This window comes from Drosophila miranda, chromosome 3, assembly GCF_003369915.1.
Source record: "Drosophila miranda strain MSH22 chromosome 3, D.miranda_PacBio2.1, whole genome shotgun sequence".
Lineage (NCBI taxonomy): Eukaryota > Metazoa > Arthropoda > Insecta > Diptera > Drosophilidae > Drosophila > Drosophila miranda.
The window spans coordinates 3,144,575-3,172,549 of record NC_046676.1 but is presented as its reverse complement, the minus strand read 5'-3'; the positions used below and the strand labels follow the sequence as shown (position 1 = coordinate 3,172,549).

The following is a 27,975-nucleotide window of genomic DNA, read 5'->3' as shown; positions in this document are numbered from 1 at the left end:
CGAGCAATTAAATGGAATTAAAAAAAAAAAAAAAGACATATGTATGTGAACCGCTATTTGGACTATTTACATATACATACATACATACATATGTACATACATCTATCGTTTACTGCAATCACTGTCGCCCTTCCCTGCCCCTTATTATACACGATACTCAAAATGAGTATTGGGGTATATTAGATTTGTGGTGAAAATGGATGTGTGTAACGTCCAGAAGGAATCGTTTTCGACCCCATAAAGTACATATATTCTTGATCAGCATCAATAGCCAAGTCGATTGAGCCATGTCAGTCTGTTCGTTCGTCCGTCCCTATTAGCGCCTAGTGCTCAAAGACTATAAGAGCTAGAGCAACGATGCTTTGGATCCAGACTTCTGTGATATGTCACTATTACAAGAATATTTCAAAACTTCGCCCCGCTCACTTCCGCCCCCACAATGGACGAAAATCTGTGGCATCCACAATTTTAAAGATACGAGAAAACCAAAAACGCAGAATGGTAGAGAATTACCATATATTTTAGACTGCAGACTGCAATCTGAATTGGATCGTTTCATTATTAAAGCCAGAATAAACAAAACAATTTAAATTTTTCTCGCCCTGTCTCTCTCTAACACACACGTATCATTGCCGGCTTTGCCTAGAGTAAAACATTAGCGCCTAGATCTCAGAGACTATAAAAACTAGAGCAACCAAATTTGGTATCCACACTCCTGAGATATCGGACCTTGACGAGTTTGTTTTAAAATTTCGGCCCAACCCCTTCGCCACCAGAAAGGACGAAAATCTGTAGCATCCACAATATTAAAGATACGAAAAAACTAAAAACGCACAATCATAGATGTTGACCGTATCTATGAGATTGCTGAATCTGGATCAGATCGGATCATTTTTATAGCCAAAAGGAACAAATTAATTTGCAGTGGCTACGCGGCGGCCGACGACATGTTCAGACACGTTTTCTGTCTCTCCCGCACGCACACATTGTCGCTCAATGTAGCCATACTGACTATATATCGGGTTTAAATGTAGAGTTGCGGTCGCCGCAGCAACTCACAACGTTCCCCCTCGTTTTGTTCTACCTTTCTCGTCGTTAGAACCTCACCAGAAAGTTTGTTAGTTCGTTCACACATATGTACATACAAGCAGCAGCACCGGCACATTATTTTGTTTTCGTTTTCGATTCTCCACCGCTGCTTGCGTTGTATTTGTTGCGTGAATTTTTGTTGCCGCTCTTGAGCTTAACGGTGCGCCAAGTGATGCGCTACTTTATATTTAAGGGGTATATTTCATTCGAACGTTACTTGCAACTAATCTACCAAGAAAATTGCCACACCTGAGCACAAGCTATGTGAAGAACACTATCGTAAGACGACTCAGGTACTGTCATCAGGTCGGTTCGAAGTAAGGCTCCCGTTTAAATCAGATCCAAGTTGTTTAGGCAACTCCTTTGAGGTTGCTAAACGGCGGTTTTTATCGCTTGAAAAGAGATTGCATCGTGATCCTGAGTTGAAGAAAATGTACTTGGAATTCATGGCAGAGTACCTCTCCTTAGGTCATATGTCTCCTAATGGCAATAAGAATCCTTTTACTCCACACTACCTAATTCCTCATCAGTGTGTCCTGAGACCCCAAAGTACGTCTACCAAGCTCCGTGTCGTGTTCGATGCTTCGTCCAAGACGTCCTCACAGGTGGCCTTGAATGATATTCTGATGGTCGGACCTACCATTCAAGAGGAACTATACTTGACACTGCTCCGTTTCCGTCTGCTCAGGTTTGCCCTGACTGCCGATGTCAAAAAAAGGTATCGCCAAGTGATGGTGAATGAAGCGAATCGGCAGTTTCAGCTCATAGTGTGGAGAAGAGACCCTTCTGAGTCCTTGAGAATATACCAGCCCAATATTTGTGGACGCTGACATGCAATGACTGCATCTTTCAAGAGGCGATGCAGTTACTGCACCGTCAAGTGGCCCGTGTGACACCAGCAGAAGGCTGTTACGCGCGGATCCCAGGCAAAACGCAGCCCTCCTCCCGCCCAACCGACCGAGGGGCGCTGCCGCATGACGCGCGGTGCGTAGCCGAACCAAACGCGAACATGCAAGAAAGATAGCTATTAGACTAACATTCGAGGAAAATTAGTACTAAACTTACTAAGAAACTAAGCATGCAATCAAAGTACAATTACCACTACAGTTACTAATTAATAGAAAGGTGTGTAAGGATTAATAATTTAATAAGAGGAAGAGAATTAGTGGTGGATATAATATGGTAGAGGGAATTATAATCCGAGCATAAGACCCTAAACGGTTCATGCAAGGAATAATTCGATCTACAAAGGGGAAGGAACAACGGTATAAAATTTCTAGTCAGTCTAATAGGAATCGTGAAGTTTATGCGGCTCAACAGATCAGGGCTGTCTATGTCACCCCTGATCAAGTTGTGCATAAATATCACACCAAGCATTTTTCTACGGTTAACTAAGGATGGGAGGTTTACTAATAGTAGTCTACTAGAGTAAGATGGTCTTACACCCGCATCCCAGTTAAGGCCCCGCAGAGCAAAGAGTATAAAGTTTTTCTGTACTGATTCTATACGGTCCTGGTGTACTTTGTACTGAGGGCACCATACACAGGAGCCGTATTCTAAGATCGGACGAACAAGCGAGGTATAGAGAGTCTTTGTTATATAGGGGTCGTCAAATTCCTTTGACCACCTCTTTATAAACCCAAGCACGCCCATGGCCTTATTTACCATGGTAGAAATGTGTTCGGAAAACTTTAACTTGGGGTCTAACATAACACCCAGATCATCCACCAGGGTAATTCTCTCAAGAGAACCACCAAATAGGGTGTAGGGAGCCAACAAAGGGCTAGAACGATGAAATGTCATAACTTTGCATTTCGAGGCATTAAGGTGTAACAAGTTTGCACAACACCATGACTGAAAGTTATTGAGATCGGATTGCAAGCGAGAATGAAATGAAATGTCCTTGTACTGGACACAGAGTTTAACATCATCCGCATACATAAGTACTCGAGAGTATGTTAATACTGAAGGTAAGTCAGTAATAAAGAGTGTGAAGAGTAAGGGGCCTAGATGGCTGCCTTGTGGTACTCCCGAAGAAACCTTTACTGGTAAAGTGAGGGAGTTTTTGAAGAGGACTCTTTGAGACCTAGAACAAAGATAGCTAGAAATCCATCTCAGGAGGTTGGGCGGAAACCCTAAAAGGTCAAGTTTATGCGCTAAAAGGGAATGGTTTACAGAGTCGAATGCTTTACTAAAGTCGGTGTAAATAACATCCGTCTGTAAGTTACCTTGAAAGCCTTTAATAATGAAAGAGGTAAACTCTAACAAGTTCGTGGTGGTTGATCGCCGCCTTATAAATCCATGCTGAGTTGGAGATATAAGTGACTTGCAGAGATGTTGCAAGTGCGGAGTTAAAACCTTCTCAAACATTTTAGGAATAACGGATAACTTTTCTATACCTCTATAATTTTTTGCATCAGACTTGCTACCTTTTTTATGGAGAGGAATTATAAACGATTCCTTCCAGATCGGGGGGAAGCAAGAAGAATCAATGGACAGGGTGAATAGTTTAAGCAAAGGTCCACACAGAGCCTCGGCGCAGTACCTGAGTACACAACCTGGAACCCCGTCTGGACCCGGTGAAAACACCGGCTTAACTAGTCGAAGATCATGAAGTAGGGAACATTCATTTAACAAGGGACTGAAAATGCCGTTCGACCTCGGTAAACCGTATGGGTACGGATGACCAGAGTAGCTTTCCTCAGAATAGGTGGTTTGGAAGAATTGGGCAAAAAGATCGGCAATTGCCTGATCATTATTTGCCGACGTATTAAAAAATGATAGCGAGGATGGGTGTGCGGACGTTCTACGCATCGAGATAGGTAGTTCTTATAGCATTGAGCATTAAGAACTGAAAAGTTTGACCGAGCTAATACATAGCGAGAGTGAGAAGTAGGAGAACCCACTTCTTGAAATTTTTTATAAAGTCTTGATTTTAAGTTTTTTAGACTGGATAACTCTTTGGTAAACCAAGGGGGTTTTCCAGATCTAGTCGGACAAGAAAGCGGGACACAAGAATCGAAAAATGTGCCAAGAGCATTGTAAAAAATGTTTGTGCCTTTTATGATATCAGTGCACAAGTACAAAGCGGACCAATCAAAATCCCTAATGAGGTTATTTAGCTTCGCAAACTCGGCTTTACGAAAGCAGCGGACACGTTCGGGCAGCCTACTCGACCGATCCAATACAGTTGGTCCTATATCTAGCGACACCTCGAAAGTAGGGTGGTAGGCGTCTTCAGGTATAGTGAGCGGAAGGGCTCGGGTTAGCAACACTATGGTCGGATCCGATACAAAGCACAGATCAAGCAATCGACCCAAGGAATTTTTCACATGGTTGACTTGAGACAGGGATAGGTCAAGCAAGCCGTCAACAAAGTCATGTCGTGACATGGGCACTAGGATACTAGACTCGTTTACCGAAGAGCAAACAGTTCCTGGCAAGTTGAAGTCACCAAGAACTATCATACGATCTTTATCAGATAGCGAAGAAGAAACAGCGGTTAAAGCGGACAAGTGCTGCTCATAAATTGAAATATCCGAAGAAGGTGGGATATACGAGCAAGTAATGAATATAGCGAAAGCGGGAAGAATCAGTTTTACACACAGGAATTCCAGTTCCTGTTAAACTTTGACTGTGAAGTGTTCCGACGTGAAGTAAGAGTCCACTGCAATTAGAACCCCCCCTGCCCGTCGAGACGAACGGTCCTTTCTAAAAGTTGTGTACCGACCTGCCAAAACCTCGGAACTAAGAATGTCCGGCTTTAACCAGGTTTCAGTAAACACAATAACGTGGGAAGCAAATGCAACACTATCCCGGAAAAGAATGCTGAGCTTACTACGCAAGCCTCTTACATTCTGATAGGTTACTAAAAGAGAAGTTAGTTTTTTGGAAAGGTGGAAGCAAGACGGGAAGTTGAGGAAGAGGAAGTTGAGGTTGAGGGTGGCACACTGGAAAGATTTGGAAGGGATATGGCGGATATATGCTCCGGCCAAAATTTGGCGGAGCAAATGGTGTCAAATTGAGTTGGGGAGATGCTTATCTTAAACGAGGCTATCTCCCTGGCATAAGAGAAGTTAAATTTATCCACCTTTAAGCCCACGGCTTTTATTTTGCTTTGAATAAAAGCAATTACATCATTAGATGTGAGGTCAGGGGCCAGCCGTGAAACAAAAACTTGTCGTTTTGGTGGGACTCCCACCAGTGGTTTAGTCACCACAGGCCTAGTACCTGTGGTGGCAATATCCGGAGGTCCGGAACGTCTATTTACTGGTGGGATCGGGATAGACGGGACAACTAGCGAACTTGCGGACACCACGGACACGGACGCTGCAGACGTACTTGGCTGCACATTCTCCGAGGCGATGAATTCGGCTACCGAATCTGCATCGCCAGCAGCTGTCGTTGCCCTTGGAGTGGCAAACGAGATCAACTGCTGCACACTTGGAGTGGTCGGAGTCAGTTTTTCGGCGGCGCAAGGCTGCGCACGGCGCAATACCGTAACATATAAGACTGGACTCTCAATTGGAAGACATATCCATATCTCAGTCTTCAGATCTGATGTCACCGGTTCAAATACATGCCTTTACTGACCCCTCCATTAGAGCCTATGGAGCGTGCGTCATATACGTAGCAATACTGCAGAAGGTTTAAAAGTATCATTTTTGACGTCCAAATCCAAAGTATCGCCGCTCAAGACCAAACCGCTCCCAAAGCTTGAGTTATGTGCCGCTCATCTTCTCGCAGATCTCTGTCACGGAATCAAACCCCTATTAAACGTGCCCATTGAACGAGTCCATCATTTCTGAAGGAGGAAATAGAAAACTGGCCCATGAACTCTCATTTCGAACTTTCCGAGGATCTTCAACTGGAAAAAAGGAAGACTGTGGTCGGGCTGAGCGCTGCTGTGCGAAGTTCGGAGCTGTTAGATTTCATCGAGGGATTTTCGTAACACCCCAAACTGCTTAGAGTGTTCGTGTATGTGTTCCGCTTTATAAGAAAATGTACGGACTCAAGTCTAAACTTAAAAAAAAACTGTCTCACCGACCGTATATAATGAGCCTTTTATAAAAGTGTCGAAATCGTCCAGCATTCGAAAGGCTACGAAAGGATCTACAATTGGTCTTAGTCTTTATCGGTTGAACCCATTAATCCTTGAAGACCCTTGGTGTAACTTTTCGTTGTTGCGAGTTGGTTGGCGACTAGCCAAAGCTCCTATATAATACGATGATCTCAATTCGTGCGAAGCTACATTCATCATCTACACCATTCGCCTACGTCATCTGGTCAACCGCCACCTCAGCGCTCTGCGGGTCAGGCTCGAGGAGCAAGGGGACTCAATTCGCGGGACTTCTGGTCAAGGAGCGGTTGCCAATTTGCGTGCATACCACCGCGAGCTTCTCACATGGGAGGCAGGTGTAAAAACTGCCAAGAGCATACTCCTACGGGCGTTAGGCAGCGCGCTCCTAACAAGCTGAAATGGCTAAATGTCCCACTGTGTGGGACAGTACAGCTCCGTGCAGCTGTACATAGCAGCGGTAGCGCAAGTCGGAGAGGTCTACCCAGGGGCGAAGCTCGTCGCTGTAGACTGGAGCAAAGACCTAAGGCAAGAGTTTTGGTGCCTACCTCAATGAAGAAGCCGGATCGCATCCTAAAAATGCCATAGAAATGCAAACTCCTCCTTCCTACGTCGGACGGGAAGGTGGTCAAAGTGGAGACGCCAAATGGCCCAACAAACAAGGCGGTGGTCGTCCTCAGTAATAATTCCAATAAGAAATCGCCAGGATTGAGGCTGTCAAAGGCGAACTTAAGTTCGGGTTCAGCTTTGTGATCATAAAGGTCTACAAGTCGGATTAAGTGGCCGATGCGGGTCCTGTCGACAAACCAGTCGAGCCTGGAAGGTTACTCCTCCGACAGCACGTTGGCGACGACGAAATCGTAGACGACCTAGACACTGACATTTCAATGGTGGAGAACTCTAAGGATGTCCTTAATGCTCCTTCACATCAATCTCCACTACTGTAAGGCAGCGTCCGCTGCTCTAATTCTCCACCTAGACAAGAGAGGAGCGGACCTAGTCCTAGTCCAGGATCCTTAGATAGTGAGAGGTCAGGTTTGTGAACTAGGGAGTACAAGATGATTGTAGCTCAAAATGAAGGTAAAACCTGCACCTGCAATCTTGCCAGAAAGCACCTAAATATCTTTTTGCTCCATAACTGTAGCGATGGCGACAACACGGCCGCAAGCTGAGGGACACATCTAAGACTGATGTCGTCCCACATGGCACACGAGGAAAGCTCGGACACAAATGTAAGGGCTGAGTCATTTTTCAGATTCATCCTTAACTCAATTTATTTATATTTAATCGGGGCAACGACACCACTGTCGGTACAGCGGTCGATGCAGCCGCAAAGTTGAAATAAATAACTTAAATGGCAACCTTTACCTTTTAAGATCTACCGCCTAACATAGTTACATACGCCCAAAATAATGAAGCAACATAAAGATGTTGAGCAACATTCGCTTTAGCATAGCTTAGGATAATAAACGGAGAGGGAGTCGCAATCTCACATTGATGAAGAACGGTCATGCCTTTTTATTTCTTCTCGTCTCCCCCGCAAGCAGCTCTGGTCCATCCCGCTAGTCCCCCGCGTCCGCAGCCTGATTAAAGGCAATTACCAATATTTATCCCAAAATTCTACATGGCGCCCGAGCAGGGACCTTGGGATTAGCTTTTCGTGACCGCAAATTTTTGTGTGCACCAGAAAGCTGTTCGCAAATAGCCGTGTTTCGCGTCGTATAAAACAACACTTCAAAAGGGAAGGAACGCCATCGCCAGAAGACCATCGGAGAAGGAAGACCATAGTGCCATAGCCAAGACATAAGATGAATACTGAATCGCCGATGCCCAGGGAAGTGGATTCATCCGACGATCAAGTAACAATGTCAAAGCAATAGCGGCAAAATAATAGCAAAAATAATTATTGGCTTGGCATTGAACAGTACATGAATATATGAATGTATGACATGCCTAAATGGTTTAATATTCGTGTGTCGCTTTTTATATGAGAAAGAGCATCAAAACGCCAAAATTTACCGCTTATATCGGTGCTTGGGTGCCATATTTCGTCTTTCCTTTCGAGAAAACGTTAACCCTTGCAGCGGTAAACCAATGCGCATTGTCGTTCTTTTAAAAAATTCATCTCGTTAATGCCTCACATACGCGTCTCTTTATTGTCGCATTCGGTCTTTACCCTGATCACAGCTTGGCGTTTCGTTTCGTAGCTTGCTTTCGCAGCTTCATTTGTCATATCGGCCTCTTTTGCTGGCCTCGCTCAGCTTGTTTGCTTCCCCAATTTGTTCGTGGAAAAGGTTAAAATTCTCTTAAATTTGTGGGATTAAGTGGAACATTGTTTGCCGTTTCGTCTTCGGCAACTTAACTTAACTTCTTTAAATTTACATACGTATTTCTGCGCGCGCTTAGCGTTTCGCGCATCGCACGCTTCGTATCGTGTCGAACGTGGTTCGACCTTGATACGTCGAGCCAAAGCTTGGTTTTTGGTAGCGTTCGCTTCGGTTCGAAGTGCTTTCGTTCAAGCGTTTTGAATCGAACCCAACGTTTATGCGTGGATATTTTACCGAATTTATGCGCGCTTGGTTCGAATATTGTTCGGTTGGAACGCACTGCATTTGATTTAAACATTTTATTGCCTTATATTTAATAATTTAAAACAACAAAGAAAATGGCTCAAAAGAATGGTGAAGAGAAGCCAACCGCGGGCGGGATATGTGGAAGCGCGAAACTGACCAAACTATATACGCAGCGGGACAAGGTTAGCGAAGATATTAATCGAATGAGAATAGGCTTCGAGGAGGGTGCAATTTCGCTAGATCCACTACAAATCCAATGTCGTTTGGAAATCTTAGAGTAATACATTACCAAAGCAATGGCCCTGCAGTCCGAGATCGACAGTGTAGATCCAGATAACTCGGAAAGGTCGGAACTAGAAGAAACGTGTGTGATTACAAAGGCGTTGTACATGTCGGCAGTGCCAAACAGGTCTTCCCAACCACAAGGAAATTTAGTTCCCGTGCCAAAATTAAAGTTGCCAAAGTTCAGCGGCTAGCACGCGGAATATAAACAATTCATTAATTTTTTCAAAAGTTTGGTAGATTCCGACCGGTCGTTGTCCAATATTGAGAAATTCAACCATCTCATTTCGTGCTTGTCCGATGAAGCCTTGGGAACGATACAGGCATTCCAAGTCTCAGATGCAAACTATTCGGCTTTAGAAAATTTGAAGGTGGTGTATGACAACAAGTGCTTAATATATTTCGATACACTTGCCCAGTTGTTTGAAATCTCGGCCATGACTAAGACGTCCGCTCATAGTATGGCGAGAGAATCCATCTGATGAGGTACAGATTTTTCGTTTAAGTACTGTCACCTACGGAACGGCTTCAGCTCCATTTCTCGCCATCCGTTGCTTGCAAGAACTTGGAGGTCGTCTTAGAGACACATATGAGATCGGTTCCGACATAATTTGCAACGATTTTTATGTGGACGACATGCTTACTGGAGCCGATGAGATTGACACGTTGAATGTGATGTGTAATCAAGTGTCCGAAATCCTAAATCACGGTGGCTTCCAGCTGTGTAAATGGTTTTCAAACCATCCACAACTAGCCGAAGGGATCAACATGGAAATATCCCTTAATTTCAATGATGACGATTCGACCAAAGCCTTAGGCATGCGGTGGAGCCCGCAAGCAGACACATTCGGCTTTCATTTGAAAGTTTTACGGAAGTGACTCCTACAAAGCGCACAATTCTCTCAGTTAGTGGGCGATTATTCGATCTGTTGGGATTGCTGCCCCATTGGCATAACGTCCAAAATTTTCCTCCAGAGACTTTGGCAACTCCAATCGGAATGGGATGAAGCGATTCCGATGGAATTGCAGACAGGTTGGGAGGTCTTGAGGAAGAATTTGCGGAATCTTCACGCAGTGACCATTCCAAGGTAAACTTTTGCCAGTGGATGCTTAGCTGTTCAAGTTCACGGTTTCGCAGACGCTTCTAGTAAAGCACACGGCTGTTGCCTTTATATTCGAGCAATTGAAAGTGGACAAGTCTGTTGTCGAATGCTGGCAGCAAAAGCTAGAGTTGCTCCACTAAAGACAGAAACCATACCAAGGCTTGAATTATGCGCCGCCACTCTCTTGGCTCAATTTTGGTCCTACGTCAAACAAGTTCCTGACAAATGCAGAATCGAGAGCGTTTATTTCTGGACGGACTCCGAAATAACGCTACATTGTATAAAGACTCTGCCATCGTCGCTTGCTGTTTTTGTATCAAATAGGGTAGCCACAATTCAGGAGCTATCAGAACGGATTACGTGGCGTCATGTGCCTTCGCTGTCAAATCCAGCGGACTTGGCCTCTCGTGGATGCGACGTCCCTGAACTCCTTGAGTAAATTTGGCTAGAAGGTCCTAAATTTTTATGTGAGCCTGAGCACAGTTGGCCAGAGAACATTTTAACATCCTAAGCGATGTAAGGTAATCGGAGGTAAAAAAGTCCGCCCAAGTTTTAATTGGTGTTGAGGACTCATTTCACAATCAGATATTTGCTCGTTTTTCATCGTACACAAAATTAGTTCGAGTATTTGCCTATGTGTACCGTTTTTTAAACATCGACAGCATCGACAGCGCTCCACGGAGTTGACTGTAAAGGAGTTGCAGCAATCGTCCCTCAAATTGATGGGCTGGTTCAACGAAGAGTCTTTCCGCAGGAGTTTAAACAGCTGAAAAGGGGACAGGCTCTTCCGCCAAGCCTGCAAATGATGGCCCCGTTTGTCCAAAAGATGTCCGAAAAAGGGAGAACGTTTTCGCTTATCAGGGTGGGAGGCAGGTTGTTGCATGCGCCTGTACCACTTGAGGCCAAGTTTCCTACTCTACTGCCCGCCAAGAGTCACTTAGTCGAATTGTTTTTGAGGAATTTTCACTTAAAAAATGGTCATGCCAATGCAAAGACACTGGTCAGTCTGCTGAGACAGGAGATTTGGCTTGTAAATGCACGTCGGGAATGCACTCAGATAGTTAGGAGATGCACCCATTGTTTTCGCTAAAAACCAAAATTAATGAGTCAGATCACGGGAAATATGCCGGCCGACAGGTTTAGAGAAGGTCGTCCATTCCGACCAAGCTGAAGGAAGCGTTCGAGGAGCAGCAACCCAGCCTGCGGACGTTTGCAGCGGAGTAAGGGGTGGAGTGGAAATTCATCCCCCCATGAGCACAGCACTTCGGCGGTTTGTGGGAGGCGGCGGTCAAGTCGGCGAAACAAACCGTCCTCCGGCAGATCGCCGACGCCGCGCTCACAGAGAGCGGCCGAAGCAGAGGCCATACTGAACTCCAGGCCACTCACTCCGGCCAGCACAGATCCCAACGACGGAGAGGTGCTCACGCCAGGCCACTTGCTGATCGGCCAGGCTCTTCGCTGGCTGCCGCTAGGGCTCGGGCCAAACGCACTGAGCATCGGTACCACCTATACCAAGAGGAGTGTCGCAGCAAGTGGCAAACAACAGAGCCCCACATCAAAGTCGGGGCTATGGTGGTGGTCCACGAAGACCACACGCCGCCGCAGCGGTGATGAAGAACGGTCGCGCCTTTTTATTTCTTCTCGTCTCCCCCGCAAGCTGCTCTGGTCCATCCCGCTAGTCCCCCGCGTCCGCAGCCTGATTAGGGCAAATACCAATATTTATCGCAAAACTCTACATTTATAGTTACAAATTCGACAGGAAGTTATTGACCTCAGCTTAGTGTTTCAGTGTCAAAATTTAGGAAGTCCTAGAGACCATTCCTTTTCTCATTACACCTACATCGAGACGGTAATATCCCTCGAGATCCCAAAATCTACTGACTATATTAGCGCCAGGAAAGCTAACTGGGAAAAATAACGTACAGCCCTGGAGGACTTACTCCACTTAAAAGCCCCAAAAGACACAAGGGACAACCTAAACCGTCTTTTTCACAGGTTCACGGCAGCATGCCCCCAAATAAACCAAGGGGGAAAAACAAACCCTCCTGGTGGTCAAAACAAATAGATATCATCCGCAAAAGCTGAAGGACTCTTTTCAACAGAGCAAAAAGAGAAACGAGGAGACTCACGCAAATAATGCCTCCTGGCGAAAAATTTGATCTGAAATCGAGCAAACGTCAGCAGCCGCAAGGCTACGTAAGATCTTCCCAAAAACTACCTCCACGGTAGGGCACCTTAATAGAACTGTTGCTAGGTGGACTAACTCCAGTGAGGAGTCAGATGGGATTTAGATAATGGCAGTGTGTATAATAACACAAGTATTGCCGCGCCGGGCAACGCCTCCAAATCGGGGCCGTACGTTTGATAAGCCTCCCGCGTTCAATAGGCCTCCCGTGGTTTGTTCTTCAAGTTGGTTTTATTCAGGTGTTTCATTTACAATATCGGGGCGGGGTATTAAACTATGGGAGCTAGAGCTAAAAAACTTGTACCGCTGTCTTTCTTTTCGTTCTTCCTCTTCCTTGGCTATAGCTGCCGTTCGCCCTGATTAACCCTTTGCTCGGCGCTGTTAATGTTTGTGCTGGTAACGTCTGCGCTGTTAATGTCTGTGCTGTTATTTTTGATATTTAGAGCTGCCACTGCGGTTTCTGCCGTAACAACAAGCTTGGCTTAAGGCAAAGATAGTATTCATCCCCAAAGCAGGGAAAGTCACACTCAACACCAAAAGACTTGAGACCAATCAGTCTATCGTCCTTCCTTCTCAAAACTTTTAAGAGACTTGTGGGGCTACAGAGAAATCTTTGCATCTCAAAGAGTACTCACTAATAGCCTTCTTCGTTATTGAGGGAGCCTTCAACAATGTTGTAGCGTTCGCCAGAAACCCTGACTGACCTGGGGATGGACCGTTGCTGATGCTCCTTGTTTAATTTCTCAGGACGGTGACATCATCGATGGGATCATCTGCCGAGTCAAAGTAAGTCAACAGAGGCACCCCGCAAGGTGGTGTCCTGCCTCCTCTTCTGTGGAACATAGCAGTCAACATGATTCTATGCGAATGGTCAGAATCGCGAGGCCTGGGAGTAAATTCCTCAAAAACGGAACTCGTATAATTCACAAACAAATACAAGGTACCCCTCTCAACCCACAAATATAACATGGATGCAAGCTCTACATTCGCGACTGTGCCAGTGGCTTGTTTATTATTTATTAATTTAATTAATTAACAATTATCTGCTAATAATGGTACTTATTACAAAATGAGGAAAGAAGAGAAGTTAAAAGTTTGTTGAATTTAGGTGATTATAAATACTACATGCTATTAGCTTAAGGGATAGTTCAGGGGATAAGGTATGGCAGAGGGAGTTAGAGTTGTGGCCCATAACCCTAAAAGGTTAATGTTGGGAATAATTAGACCTACATATGGGTAAGCGGATTGGCCTAAAAGTACGGGTAGGTCAACAATCCCGAGAAGGGATCCCATTACATATTCTGCGATGGTGCGACAACGGCAGGTCAATTAGATTTAGTCTAGACCGGTAGGGTGGCAAGATTCTACCCGAGTCCCAGTTTAAGTTTCGAAAGGCATAAATTAAAAATTGATTTTGCAATTCAATATCAATCTGCTGCTCTTTATACTGCGGGCTCCACACACAGAACAATAATCCAATATCGAACGTACTAACGAGATATACAGTTGTTTCGTAACGTACGGGTCGTCAAACTCCTTGCACCAACGCTTGATGAACGATAAAACACCCTTAGCTTTATTTACTGTTACGGCTATATGGCTGTTAAAATACATCTTACGATCAAAACGGACTCCGAGGTCATTTGAACTCGAAATTCGCTCCAGGACATGATTTCCTAGACGGTATGAGACAAAATGTGGAGCGCGACGGTAAATTGTCATAATTTCGCATTAAAAGATGTTCAGAAAAAGAAGATTAGCTGAACACCACAATAGTAATTCATTTAGATCCAGTTGAAGGCGTGTGTGCAAGTTCGCATCAGAGTAAGGCAGACAGATTTGAACATCATTAGCATACATTAGTGTAGTAGAGTATGTTATAACTAGAGCAAGGTCATTCACAAATAAAATAAACAGAAGCGGGTCCAAATGACTTCCCTGTAGCACTCCTGAAGTAACATGAACAATATTTGGCAACACATAAGAAAACAAAACGCGTTGGGTACGGTAAGAGAGAAAGAACAAAATCCAATCCGGAAGATTCGTTGGGAACCCTAATAAAGAGAGCTTGTGAATAAGCAGAGCATGGTTCACAGAATCGAATGCCTTACAGAAGTCCGTGAAAACTACATCCGTCTGCAAACCACTTTGAAAACCACGGTGGATTAGGTTAGAAACCTCAAGAAGGTTAGTCGATGTTGAACGATGTCTGAGAAAACCGTGTTGTGACGGAGATATCAAGCTGCAACAAAGATATTGCAGTTGCCGGGTGACCAGGAACTCAAGAAGCTTCTGGATGGCGGAAAGCTTTGCGATACCACGATAGTTTTCAATATTTGATCTTGAACCTTTTTTGTCATTCCAAATTACTGGGAGACAAAACTGTTCCAAGCAGAGGTTGAAGAGAAAGGTCAAGGGTTTGCAAAGGGATTGGGCACAGTGTTTTAAAATGCAACTTGGTGTCTTATCTGGAACGATATATCCATATATGACAAACCTTTCAGAACAACGCTTTCCTCGAAAATAGGCAGAAAAATGCTGTTAGCGGGAGGTAGATGGTAGGGATACGGAGTGGATGCGTTGTTAATATGAGACGACTACGTTGTTTGGAAAAAGGTAGCGAATAAATTTGCAATACCAACAGCAGAAGCTAATGTTTTGTTTTGGTTATGAAGGGACGGAGGAAAAGCATTTGACTTACGCTTAGAGTTAACGAACGAAAAGAATTTTTTAGGATCACTACGAAAGTTTCTACGACATTGTGAAAGGTAATTTAATTTATTTATTTATTAAATTAACAAATTATCTGTTATCTGTTAATAATGGTACTTAGATTAAAGGCGGAAAAAGATAAGTTAAAAGTTAGCTAAATTTAAATGATTATAAATATTGCATGCAATTAGTTTAAGAGACAGTTCAGGGGATAGGGTTTGACAGAGGGAGTTATAATTATGGCATAAAACCCTAAAAGGTTCATGATCAGCATAATTAGACCTACATATGGGTAGACGGATAGGCCTAAAAGTACGGGTAGGTCTGGATGGAACGGCCAAGTCAATCTGACCCAAGAGAGTTTGGGAGTCAACAGTCCCAAGAAGGAGCTTGTGCACGAACATTACGCCATTGCATATTCTGCGATGGTGCAACGACGGCAGGTCGATAAGATTTAGCCTAGACCGGTAGGGTGGCAAGATTCTACCCGAGTCCCAGTCAATAACAGCCTGCTGCTCTTTATACTGCGGGCTCCACACACAAGAACAATACTCCAATATAGGACGTACTAACGAGATGTACAGTTGTTTCGTAACGTACGGGTCGTCAAACTCCTTGGACCAACGCTTGATGAACGCTAAAACACCCTTAGCTTTATTTACAGTTGCAGCTATATGGGTGTTGAAACACATCTTATGATCAAAAAGGACTCCGAGGTCATTTGAACTCGAAATTCGCTCAAGGACATGATTTCCTAGAACATATGAGACAAAATGAGGAGCGCGACGGTAAAATGTCATAAGTTTGCATTTGGAAAGGTTCAGAAAAAGAAGATTAGTTGAACACCACAATAGTAGTTCACTTAGATCAAGTTGAAGGCGTGTGTGCAAATACCAATCAGAGTAAGAAAGACAGATTTTGACATCATCAGCATACATTAGTGTAGTAGAGTATGTTATAACTTGAGGAAGGTCGTTCACAAATAAAATAAACAGAAGCGGGCCCAGATGACTTCCCTGTGGCACACCTGAAGTAACATTAACAGTATTTGACAACACGTTAGAAAACAAAACACGTTGAGTACGGTTAGAGAGATAGGACAAAATCCAATCTAGAAGATTCGTTGGGAACCCTAATAAAGAGAGCTTTTGATTAAGCAGAGCATGGTTCACAGAATCGAATGCCTTGCTGAAGTCCGTAAAAACTACATCCGTCTGCAAACCAATTTGAAAACCCCGGTGGATTAGGTTAGAAAACTCAAGAAGGTTAGTCGATGTTGAACGATGTCTGAAAAAACCGTGTTGCGACGGAGATATCAAGCTGCAACAAAGATGTTGCAGTTGCCGGGTGACCAGGAACTCAAGAAGCTTCGGGATGGCGGAAAGCTTTGCGATAGCACGATAGTTTTCAATGTTTGATCTTGAACCTTTTTTGTGAAGCGGAATGATGTAGGAGTCATTCCAAATTGCTGGGAGACAAGACTGTTCCAAGGAGAGGTTGAAGAGAAAGGTCAAGGGCTTGCAAAGGGACTGGGCACAGTGTTTTAAGATGCAACTTGGTACCTTATCTGGACCCGCAGAAAACGATATGTCCATAGATGACAAACCTTCCAGAACAACGCTTTCCTCGAAAAAGGGCAGAAAAATGCTGTTAGCTTGAGGTAGCTGGTACGGATACGGAGTGGATGCGTTGTAAATATGAGACGAGTACGTTGTTTGGAAAAAGTTAGCGAATAAATTTGCAATACCAACAGCAGAAGCTTCTGTTTTGTTCTGGTAATGAAGGGACGGAGGAAAAACGTTTAACTTGCGCTTAGAGTTAACGAACGAATAGAATTTTTTAGGATCACTACGAAAGTTACTACTACATTGTGAAAGGTAATGATTATAACACTGACTATTAACGGCAAGGAGCTGAGAACGAGCGGAGGAGTATAGAGCTAAGGCCAACGTGGAGCTCGTCTTCTGGTACTTTTTATAGAGCCTGAATTTATTATTTTTTAAGTATGACAAATACTTGGAGAACCAGGGAGGCTTGGACGAACCAGGTACAGTGATATCTGGAACAAATGTGTTAAGGGCTGAGTAAATATACCCTGCAGTACGGGTCATCGATGACTCAGCTGCTGACACGATGACCGCGTCACTACCCCCGATGACATAGTTGATGACCGGCCATACGCTGAGCTGTTGACATTAACATGGAGATATCCTAGGGCATAATCGATGACATTGTCATCGAGCATTGCCGAAAAATCATGCACTTAATAAGCGATGATGCATTTTATAAGTGATGATTTTTCATGAAAAATCATGCATTTAATTTAAAAAAGTAATACATTCAATTGTTTATTTTTCCAATTAGCTTTATTTATTAATAATTATTATTAAAAATTTATTAAATTATTAAAAAAAATGTACCTGCTCGAGCCAAGCCGCGCAAAGAAGGGTTGCTTTTTGTTGCTTTTCTTTTGTTGTTTATTTTTCTGCTGGACTGCTCACAAATTGCAGTTTCGTGCCCACCGCAGATTATAACAATTTAATTCGATAATACGGATTTACATTCTATTTCTTTATTCTTCTTTTATTCCCGAGCATAAGAGAAGAATAAAGAAATATAATGTAAATGCAGCGAAACATTAATATAATTTGACCACAGTTTTTTCATAAATTTAACTTTTTATACAATTGAGATTTTCTTTATTTAACACGCGCACAACACATATTATTAATTATTTCAAAACTGCACTTACCTGATAACTTATTACTTAATTTTACTTTTAACTTCGTTTCACGATTGAAAATAGCAAAGCACAAAGCAAACGAGTTCTGACGACGCAGGCGCAAAGGAGACGAAAAGAAAAAACGAAGTTCTGTGCTACTGCGCACGGTCGGCAGAACCGAATTACGTTCGGCACGCGCGGAAAAGAAAGAAACAAAAGATAAAACAAAGGGTTCGATTTGGCTGGCGTCAACGCCTAGATGACATTGTAGATGACATTCGTCATCGCTCACTGCTGGTACTTCATGGTAGCTATAAAACGAGTTAACAGTTGCATCTATGTTCGGTAATAAATAAAGAAAGGACCAATCAACACGCGAGAGATGTAGATCTAAATCGATAAAGTTTGTTTTGCGAAAACACTTTATGTGACAAGGAGCCATGGAACTGTCAGCACCACCAGATCGGGTACACTCCAGGGATATCGACAAAGTTGGATGGTAAGGATTTTCAGGGAATGATATTGGGCTTGCTCTAGATACCGTAGCAAGAGAAGCATCGTTAACAAACATGAGGTCAAGAAGTCTGTCCCTAATGTTTTTAACGGCATTAATTTGGACAAGGGAAATATCCGTTAGCCCATTGATAAAGTCATCGTGGAAATTGGGAAACAACAGATTAGCGTCATCGCAAGGCAGCCAAGAAAGAAATGGGAGGTTAACATGACAATAATTTGATCATGGCAACCTAATGCAGATATGACACTATTAAATGCTGAAAGGTGGTTTAAGTAAACCTCAGCATCAGACCTGGGAGGAATGTAGGAGCAGGTTAAATAGAAAAATGCCGAACCAAAACGACCTTTGACTGCAACAAATTCAATTCCATGGATGTTATTGAATGGGAATAACTCAAATGAGAAATCAGATTTGACTGCAATCAGAATCTGCAATCTATAAATAGTGTAACTGTCAATAAAAATATCATAATCATTGATATAAGAGGTTTCGGTTTCGGTAAAAGCGTGTAGCATACAACGTATAGCGATACGCTATCATAACGAGCTGATCTTATTGTAGCGACCAGAGGAGCACGCGCTGGTTCCGGCTTCTATTTGTCGTCGGCAAGGGGGGGGTGAGGATTTACCACTGTGCTACCTGCTCGCATTGGATACATATAATAATATTGATTTCGCGTGCGGTTTTCCTCCCTAACACATGATCGATCGGACTGGCCATACAGAAAAGAAACTACCAAGAGTGACAAGCTATGCACACATAGAGGTTGCTCTGCAAAGAAAACAGAACATGCTGAAGTACGGGTTGTGCTGCTGAGTAGCTGTAGGTGTAGCAGCGTTTTGCCCACCCTACCTTGACCATCTGGGCCGCAAAGCCATATTAGTGGCCGATGATCCCTAAATCCCCCAGACTCACTTCATTTCCATAATCCACTCGGCATGGCGCCCTAAAATAATTAAGTTCATTATCGATTTCATTTTAAAACTTATTTATTACTTGACACAGGGGCATTTCCCTACTCTACTTAAACTCCCAATTGACTCAATAACTATTTTAGCGAACAACAGGATTCGAGAATATTCCAGGTTGGAAATTAAAATAATACTAATAATAATTAAAATAGAAGAATTATAACTAAATAGAAAAAAAAAGAATTAAATGTGTATATAATAAAAAAACAGTATATGTATATAGGAGGTAGCCGCTAAACTGGCATACAAATTTAACAGAGCATTTGTGACAACAACAAAAAACCCATGGTTACTGTTCTTGCTATCTCTTCCGGCATGTGGATCTGCCCAACTGTTTTACCTCTCCCTTCTTTCTTTCCTATACCTCTCCTTCTCTCACGCTCATGCATGCAATTTATTTAGAGTAAAGCAATATTCTTTCACTTACGTGCCATCCATCTCCAAAAGCGCTTTTGTCGAAGACGATCCGCTTGCTATAATTGCTGTAAATGTAATTTTATTGGGAGAGCACAACAACAAAAAGAGAAAAGAAGAGAAAGAACAAGGCGCGCAGAGGCTTTCGGGGGACTGCTTTTTTTCTTTGCTTTTGAGCATTGATATTGTATTTCTATTCCCTTATGCCTTTCTTTTCTTTGGGCTCCACATAGGGCTAGCCCTTACGGTTTAAGGGAAAAGGAAAGCAAGACTGAATTAACGGCGCTACACTGCCGAAAGGGGAGCAAGGTATTTGTATTCGTACTCACTAAGACCTTGCCTATTGGCTCATGGGTATAATTTTGATCTGGGTTTTTATTTCCTCTATTTTTTTTTTTACTAAGCCAGGTCGGCCGAGGGCAAGATATTTACGCAAAAAAACTTGGGGGCCAAAAAAAAAATGTTCAATATTCCGCTTTTAGTTTCGCAGCTTCCCGGCGCCGACGATGCTGCTGATGCACTGAGTCGGACCCACAGCTGGAGCGGCGGACTCTCTGCCTTGCGCTTCTCTGCGCCAGCGGCGAATTCGATCGGTTCTTGTGCTTTTTTTTTTTTTTCGGGAGCGCAGTCTCTTCTCTTCCCTTTCTATGGCCAGCTGGTTGTGGCTGCGGCCGGCTCGGTCATCGATCCCAATTATCTTTTTCCGCTATTCTCCCTTGGAAATCTGCTTGGCACAACGTGCCAATTCTGTAATACAAGAAAACCCATGTTCCATTTAACACTACCTAGCGACACCTAAACCCCAATGTCCAACTTACCGCTATGTGGCGATTGGCACTCTTGTTATATTAACTTGCAAATGGCCGTCCGAAACAAAAAAAAGAGACCACTTTCGGATGCCTTGCCTCCGGCGTGGGGTCAGAATGGAACGCCCCCTTACTGGGGTGGCAAATTTCTTTTCGATTTCTTTATGGTATAATTTGAAAGCAACACGATTCTTTTGTTTGTCTTTTTTTCTTTGATTTAGCACTGGCGCGAGGTTTAGTTATGTTTTTCCGCTAATATTTCCTCTTTCCACCACAAACACTACCTTCTGAAGTGGGGCCCAAAATCGAAAAGAGCGACCGTAGCTGGACTTGCATTCACGAACCCTCCTAACAGCGAAAGTGCCAACCACCATTTCCCTCGAGTTAACATAACCGCGGCCGACTCTCTCCCGAGTCCGACCGTCTGCCCAAAAAGTACCCGTCGATCACGAGCAATAGGGGCGCTAAACGCAATTACGATATTCCCTGGATTTAAAATTTTTGATTAGTTTTTTTTTTTTTCCGTTCTTTTATTTTTGTTGTTGTTGTAGTAATATTTTTGTAGGTGGTTCAAGCGTCACTACAAATTCCCCCCTACCAAAATCACACTTTGGGGGAACCACACCAAAAGTGGGATCCTCGCTTGAACGGCTATTAAAAGAGAAGTTATTGTTTTAAATCCTTGGCGTGAAACTTCCCTATTAATTTACCCTGCAGATCTTCCACCTCATAGTAGCAATTTCCTAGCTTCTGTCGTATCCGACTTTTTATAAACGCTGGTGCTAGTTTAGCGCTAAAGCCCTTCGCGAAATTGCTTTGCTGGAAATTTCGCCGATATATCTCCTGGCCTACAACAAATGACACCTGCCGACTGCGCAAATTGTATGTTCTTTCATTCCTAGCGTGTTGTGCGTGCATCGTATCCTTTGCCTTATGTCTGATGAGGTCAAACGAATCCTCTTTACCAAACTGTACAGTGCGATCTTCCAGCATCTGTAAATTTCTTAACAGCCTGTAGCTGGCTCCATCGACAATCATGTGCTGGCCAAAAGCGAGGCGATAAGGAGTCGTATTTATGGCTGAATGGACCGAGGAACGCAGCGCACAGCAAATGTTACTGAGCTGCTCATCCCAATTCTTTTGATCAGGGCGGACATATGATTTCATTGCAGCTATCACCGATCGGTTTACTCGTTCTGATGCGTTTGCCTGCGGAGCGTAAACAGCAGTATACCTGTGCACAATATGATATTTCCCTAGCAGCGCATTAAACACCTCCGACCTGAACTGTACACCATTATCCGAAACAATTGTTTCAGGAACCCCAAAACAATGGAACAAATCTTCTTCCAGATACCGTGCCACGACATCCGCAGTAAACTTTTTTACTGGCTTTAAGAAAGGAAACTTCGACAAGTGATCAACCACAATAAAAATCCCTATATGCCCAGAACGACTTCGGGGATACGGCCCCAGGAAATCGACAAACAGTTTCTGGAAAAACCTATCCGATGTACCAATGTTCCCTAAAGGCGATCGAAGGGTATGATTGGGATGCTTTGTGATCTTGCAAACATGGCAATTATTTATATATGTCCTTACGTCGGACACCAAATTCGGCCAATAGTAGAAACGCCTAAGTTTTTCTAATGTTTTGTTTATCCCACAGTGAGCTGATAGCTGGTTTTCGTGAGCGTCTTTTAAGGTTTCCTCGACTAATCCTCGTGGTATCCAAAGCTTCCAACATAAATCGTCAGCTACCTTGTCTCCCGCCGCGTGCTCGGCGCGTCGGTATATATACCCCTCTACGATTTTCAAATCTGGAGTCTTGGACGCGTTTTCAACGAGTTTGTCTCTTAGGGCTACATACTCCGGCGACCTAAATTCTTCTGACTGAAGGTCAACAATGCTGGACAAAACTAATGCCGATAAGTCTTCGGTATTTGTGCGCGAAAGAGCATCTGGGACTACGTTTTGGCTACCTTTTCTATGCTGGATTTTAAACGGGAACCCCTGAAGTTTTAAGGACCATCTAGCTAACCGTGAACTGAGATCAGACTGGGTCATTAGCCAATTTAAAGATGCATGGTCTGTTATGATGATGAACTCCTGCCCTTCGATGTAAGCCCTAAACTTCTTAACCGCCAAAACTGCTGCCAAACACTCTTTTTCGGTCACTGTGTAATTCCGTTGGCATTTATTTAGCTTCCGTGACATGAAAGCCACAGGTACTTCATCCTTGTCCTCATTGGTCTGCATCAACACGGCCCCCACGCCTGAGTCACTTGCATCACAATGTATGCTAAATGGTATATTGAAATTCGGGCTATGCAAAACTGGGGCTGCGCTCATACGTTCCTTTAATAATTCGAACGACTTTTGTGCTTCTTCGCTCCAAACAAAGCTACGCTTTTGCTTTAGAGTATCTGTTAAAGGGGCGGCCAATGCAGCATAGTTCCGGATGAGCTTATGATACCATCCAGTTAAGCCAAGGAAACGTCGAACTTGCTTAATTGAACGAGGTACTGGAAAATCGGTAACAGCTGCTATTTTGTCTGGATCGGTATTAATCGTGCCATTACCAATTACGTGACCTAAATATTTGACCTCCTTTATACAAAAATGACTCTTTTCAACATTTAGGGTTAAATTTGCTATTTGAGTAGCTAGAATTCCTAATACCTCCAGATGCCGCTCAAATGTGTCAGACACGATCAAGAGGTCATCAAGGTAGATGAAAACTTCATTTCGGAGATTTGCGGGGATAACCTTATCCATGAGCCTTGACATGGTCTGAGGTGAGTTCGTTAGCCCAAATGGCATCACGGTGAACTGATAAAGAGGCCTCCCGGGAACAGTAAACGCCGTTTTATCCCGCGATTTCTTATCGAGCGGTATCTGCCAAAATGCGTCTTTTAGATCCAAGCTTGTAATGAACTCGGCCTTGGGCAATCTCGCCAAAATACCATCGATAAGCGGCATAGGGTATGCGTCCTTTACTGTAGAGTCGTTGAGTTTCCTGCTATCGATGCATAGTCGAACTTTGCCAGGTTTGCGCACTAATACTACTGGTGAGGACCAACTACTATTTGATTCTTCGATTACCCCCAGCTTAAGCATTCGATCCAATTCATTGTACATCAGCTTCTCTATAGCAGGTGAAACTGGATAGTGACGCTGCTTGATTGGTTTTGCGTCAGCTATATCAATCGAATGCGATATCAAGGTGGTGCGTCCTAAACCTTTGATAGCAAAGGAGGGAAACAGAAGAATGGCAGCTGCTAGTGTTTTTTGTTGATGTACAGTTAATGACCTACTTAAGGGATCGCTCACTGACAAAACCGATAGTTGCTCACTTAAAAGAGAAACTGGAAGCAAGTTAAACGCCTTCCAAAAATCTATACCCAAATAAAGGTCTCCCGATAAAGATGGGACTACGAAAAAGGTTATCTTCTTGGATTCGCCTCGATAGCTAACCTCTGTCGTCAGTCGACCAATAATATCCTGCGATTTTCCATCGGCCGTCTTCACCGTGGCCGATAAACGCTTATATTCCGTTTTCTCCATTACGTCTTTCGCCAGATGACCGCCAATACAGCACACGGACGCACCGGTGTCCAAAAGGCCGACTACCGTGTTACCCAGTAGAGTGACTTGGGCATATGGGCGGAAGTCATGGAGTTTCCCAATTACTGTCTCTAATAGCATCTTGCGTTCGGCCCTAGTTTGACGGTTGAAGGCGATCCTACGCAATCGCGAACGAGTGCTACTTTTGCCGGGAGTGGAATAATTAATGGATTGCTGTAAGTCAGGGTGATATGACGCGGCCGGTAATAAGTTATGTAGCAATTTTGGAGTCTCATCTAATCTGTATTCGTCCCCCTCGAGACAACTTGTTTGCGTGCACTTTTCGGTTGTGCACGCGCTGCTAAGTTTTTTGTGGCATTCGAGCTGCAACGGCGGCAGTTTGGCTTATACGTGTCAGCCAATCCACAACCAAAGCAGAAGACTCGCCGTTCTGCTAGACACTCCTGATAACGGTGGCCCTTCGCCCCGCAATTCCAACAGGAAGCTTCAATGGCAGCTACCTCTACCTCTTCAATATCAGAACTATCGGATTCGGAAATGTGGTCTGTTTGATGTCCCAACGCACTAATGTTGCGATATTTGGGTTTCGGTATCGCCACTGAAGGTTTGTAGACTGTCCGCATAAAAATTTCGCGTGTTCGCACCAGATGTCTTAACTGAGCAATGGTGGAAGCTGGCTCATATAATATTTCTCGCTGAACCTCAGTAAGAAGATTTGCTCTTAGAGTCTCTAACAAAGATTGCTCCGACATGGGCTGTGTGAGCCGATCTGCCAAAGAGGTGATCACACTGTAAAAATCATCGAACGACTCATTTACGAGCTGTTTACGATCTTCGATTTCCGTCCGGATTATGCGATCCGTGCGTGAATCTTTGAATTGACCCCTTAACGCTACACATAAGTCATGCCAGCGAATTTGGGACACACTTTTGTGGTATCTCCAATACCACTCACTAGCCTTACCCTCAAATAAATTGTTCGAGTTTCGGGCTACTAGTTCGAAGTTCCCATTCATCGTTTGGTGGGTTAAGGCTTCGATTCTATAAATGAAGTCATCTATAGACATAGAATCCTTGCCATTGAATCTCAGCTTCCAATTTGCCATTATTTGACTTATACGATCCGGACGTACCTCACCCGGCAGTGGCGCCTGACTAAAGATTTGACCATAATCCCGTGTCTGATCCGAAGCTGCCTGCGAGTGTGAATTGGGCAATAAAGGCTGTATATTATGCTGCTCAACGTGTGTCCCTGATGACAACTGTTCTATACGGATTGGGGACCTCTCTCTAGAGGAAGCTGTCGAAGCTGCTTGTAAACCTGTACTAATAGCTTGGGAAAGTTTTTCTGTTAGTTGTGCCATTGCTGCACTCATGGCTAGAGTTTGCTTTGCCATTTCTGCTGAAATTGTGCCTGCCATCACCGTGTACAAAACATCACTTGCCGCTCTATTGCTCGTAGTCGGCGTGGAAGCATCTAAATTCTCCTGATCTGGTGGAGGGTCAGGCATGGTTGCAGTTTCGACTGGTTTGGTTTTCGATCTAGTAGTCAGTGAGTGAGAAATAGACGGTGCTCTTTGGTTCGAAGTTGTGGGACGTTCAATGTCTTTTAGGTTAATCAATTTTTCAGGGCTTCGTTTAACCGGCATTGCTCTTGACTCGCTTAATTAAATTAATTTTGTATAACGCAAAAAAAAATTGTATAAAAGAAGGAATTTGTATAAACTGTTTGGTTGCCATGCTATCGTTTCATATGGTTGTGACGGTCTTAATCAGCTGTTCTAATGTGAGCTTGTCAATATAGTACAGATTAGAATAGAAAACGAAAAGAGTACACGATAAAATATTATTTTCCGCCAGTGGCGGCTACGCTGTAACTCACTAAGCTCCAGCAAACAATATTAGGAAGTATACATAAGTGAAAACACAAAGGAAGCAAAGAAGGAAGGGAGATATGTTACATAGGAGTGAACTTTCCTGAGAAGGTATCACGATTCCAAATGCAACTGATAGGTATGATTGTCCTCAAGCAAGGTAAACGGGATGGCCGTAGGTCTTGACTCCACGTGTAACCAATAAGCAACGCCTACTATGCAGTATAAACAATCCACCCAAGGATTCTAATGACTTTATACTATTAAATTTTGGAGTTATAACCATTTAAAGTTATAACGCTTCCAGAAACTCTCCATAAAGCACATGAGTTAACTGTTTTAGTGGAGTCCAGGTAGTAAAGCAATTTTAAGCTTTAGCTATCTCCATAGAGCTCTAACCATTAACAGAACAAGGAACCGAGAACCAATCGAACAAGTGTTAGGAACTATATTATCAGATGTAATTGATAAGAATGAAGACTATCGGTTGGGGTCAGCCAGGATGGCTGCTTCGGGCCCCACGTTGGGCGCCAAATAAGATTATAATATATCTATAAGTTAGAACTGTAGCATACAACGTATAGCGATACGCTATCATAACGAGCTGATCTTATTGTAGCGACCAGAGGAGCACGCGCTGGTTCCGGCTTCTATTTGTCGTCGGCAAGGGGGGGTGAGGATTTACCACTGTGCTACCTGCTCGCATTGGATACATATAATAATATTGATTTCGCGTGCGGTTTTCCTCCCTAACACATGATCGATCGGACTGGCCATACAGAAAAGAAACTACCAAGAGTGACAAGCTATGCACACATAGAGGTTGCTCTGCAAAGAAAACAGAACATGCTGAAGTACGGGTTGTGCTGCTGAGTAGCTGTAGGTGTAGCAGCGTTTTGCCCACCCTACCTTGACCATCTGGGCCGCAAAGCCATATTAGTGGCCGATGATCCCTAAATCCCCCAGACTCACTTCATTTCCATAATCCACTCGGCATGGCGCCCTAAAATAATTTAGTTCATTATCGATTTCATTTTAAAACTTATTTATTACTTGACACAGGGGCATTTCCCTACTCTACTTAAACTCCCAATTGACTCAATAACTATTTTAGCGAACAACAGGATTCGAGAATATTCCAGGTTGGAAATTAAAATAATACTAATAATAATTAAAATAGAAGAATTATAACTAAATAGAAAAAAAAAAGAATTAAATGTGTATATAATAAAAAAACAGTATATGTATATAGGAGGTAGCCGCTAAACTGGCATACAAATTTAACAGAGCATTTGTGACAACAACAAAAAACCCATGGTTACTGTTCTTGCTATCTCTTCCGGCATGTGGATCTGCCCAACTGTTTTACCTCTCCCCTTCTTTCTTTCCTATACCTCTCCTTCTCTCACGCTCATGCATGCAATTTATTTAGAGTAAAGCAATATTCTTTCACTTACGTGCCATCCATCTCCAAAAGCGCTTTTGTCGAAGACGATCCGCTTGCTATAATTGCTGTAAATGTAATTTTATTGGGAGAGCACAACAACAAAAAGAGAAAAGAAGAGAAAGAACAAGGCGCGCAGAGGCTTTCGGGGGACTGCTTTTTTTCTTTGCTTTTGAGCATTGATATTGTATTTCTATTCCCTTATGCCTTTCTTTTCTTTGGGCTCCACATAGGGCTAGCCCTTACGGTTTAAGGGAAAAGGAAAGCAAGACTGAATTAACGGCGCTACACTGCCGAAAGGGGAGCAAGGTATTTGTATTCGTACTCACTAAGACCTTGCCTATTGGCTCATGGGTATAATTTTGATCTGGGTTTTTATTTCCTCTATTTTTTTTTTTACTAAGCCAGGTCGGCCGAGGGCAAGATATTTACGCAAAAAAACTTGGGGGCCAAAAAAAAAATGTTCAATATTCCGCTTTTAGTTTCGCAGCTTCCCGGCGCCGACGATGCTGCTGATGCACTGAGTCGGACCCACAGCTGGAGCGGCGGACTCTCTGCCTTGCGCTTCTCTGCGCCAGCGGCGAATTCGATCGGTTCTTGTGCTTTTTTTTTTTTTTC

The 27,975-nt window shown here is 43.5% G+C and overlaps 1 protein-coding gene and 1 long non-coding RNA gene across 2 annotated transcripts in view; one reads left to right on the top strand and one right to left on the bottom strand.

Annotated features, from left to right (window-relative positions):
* Positions 1-17,963, top strand: part of LOC117187925 — a 34,028-nt gene extending 16,065 nt beyond the window's left edge. The window contains exon 2 of the long non-coding RNA XR_004472390.1: positions 17,828-17,963. This is a non-coding gene — a long non-coding RNA (uncharacterized LOC117187925). The remainder of the gene's footprint in view (positions 1-17,827) is intronic.
* LOC108157939 (laccase-1) overlaps positions 1-27,975 on the bottom strand; it is an 83,966-nt gene that overhangs the window by 47,147 nt on the left and 8,844 nt on the right. The gene's annotated exons all lie outside the window — the stretch shown is intronic.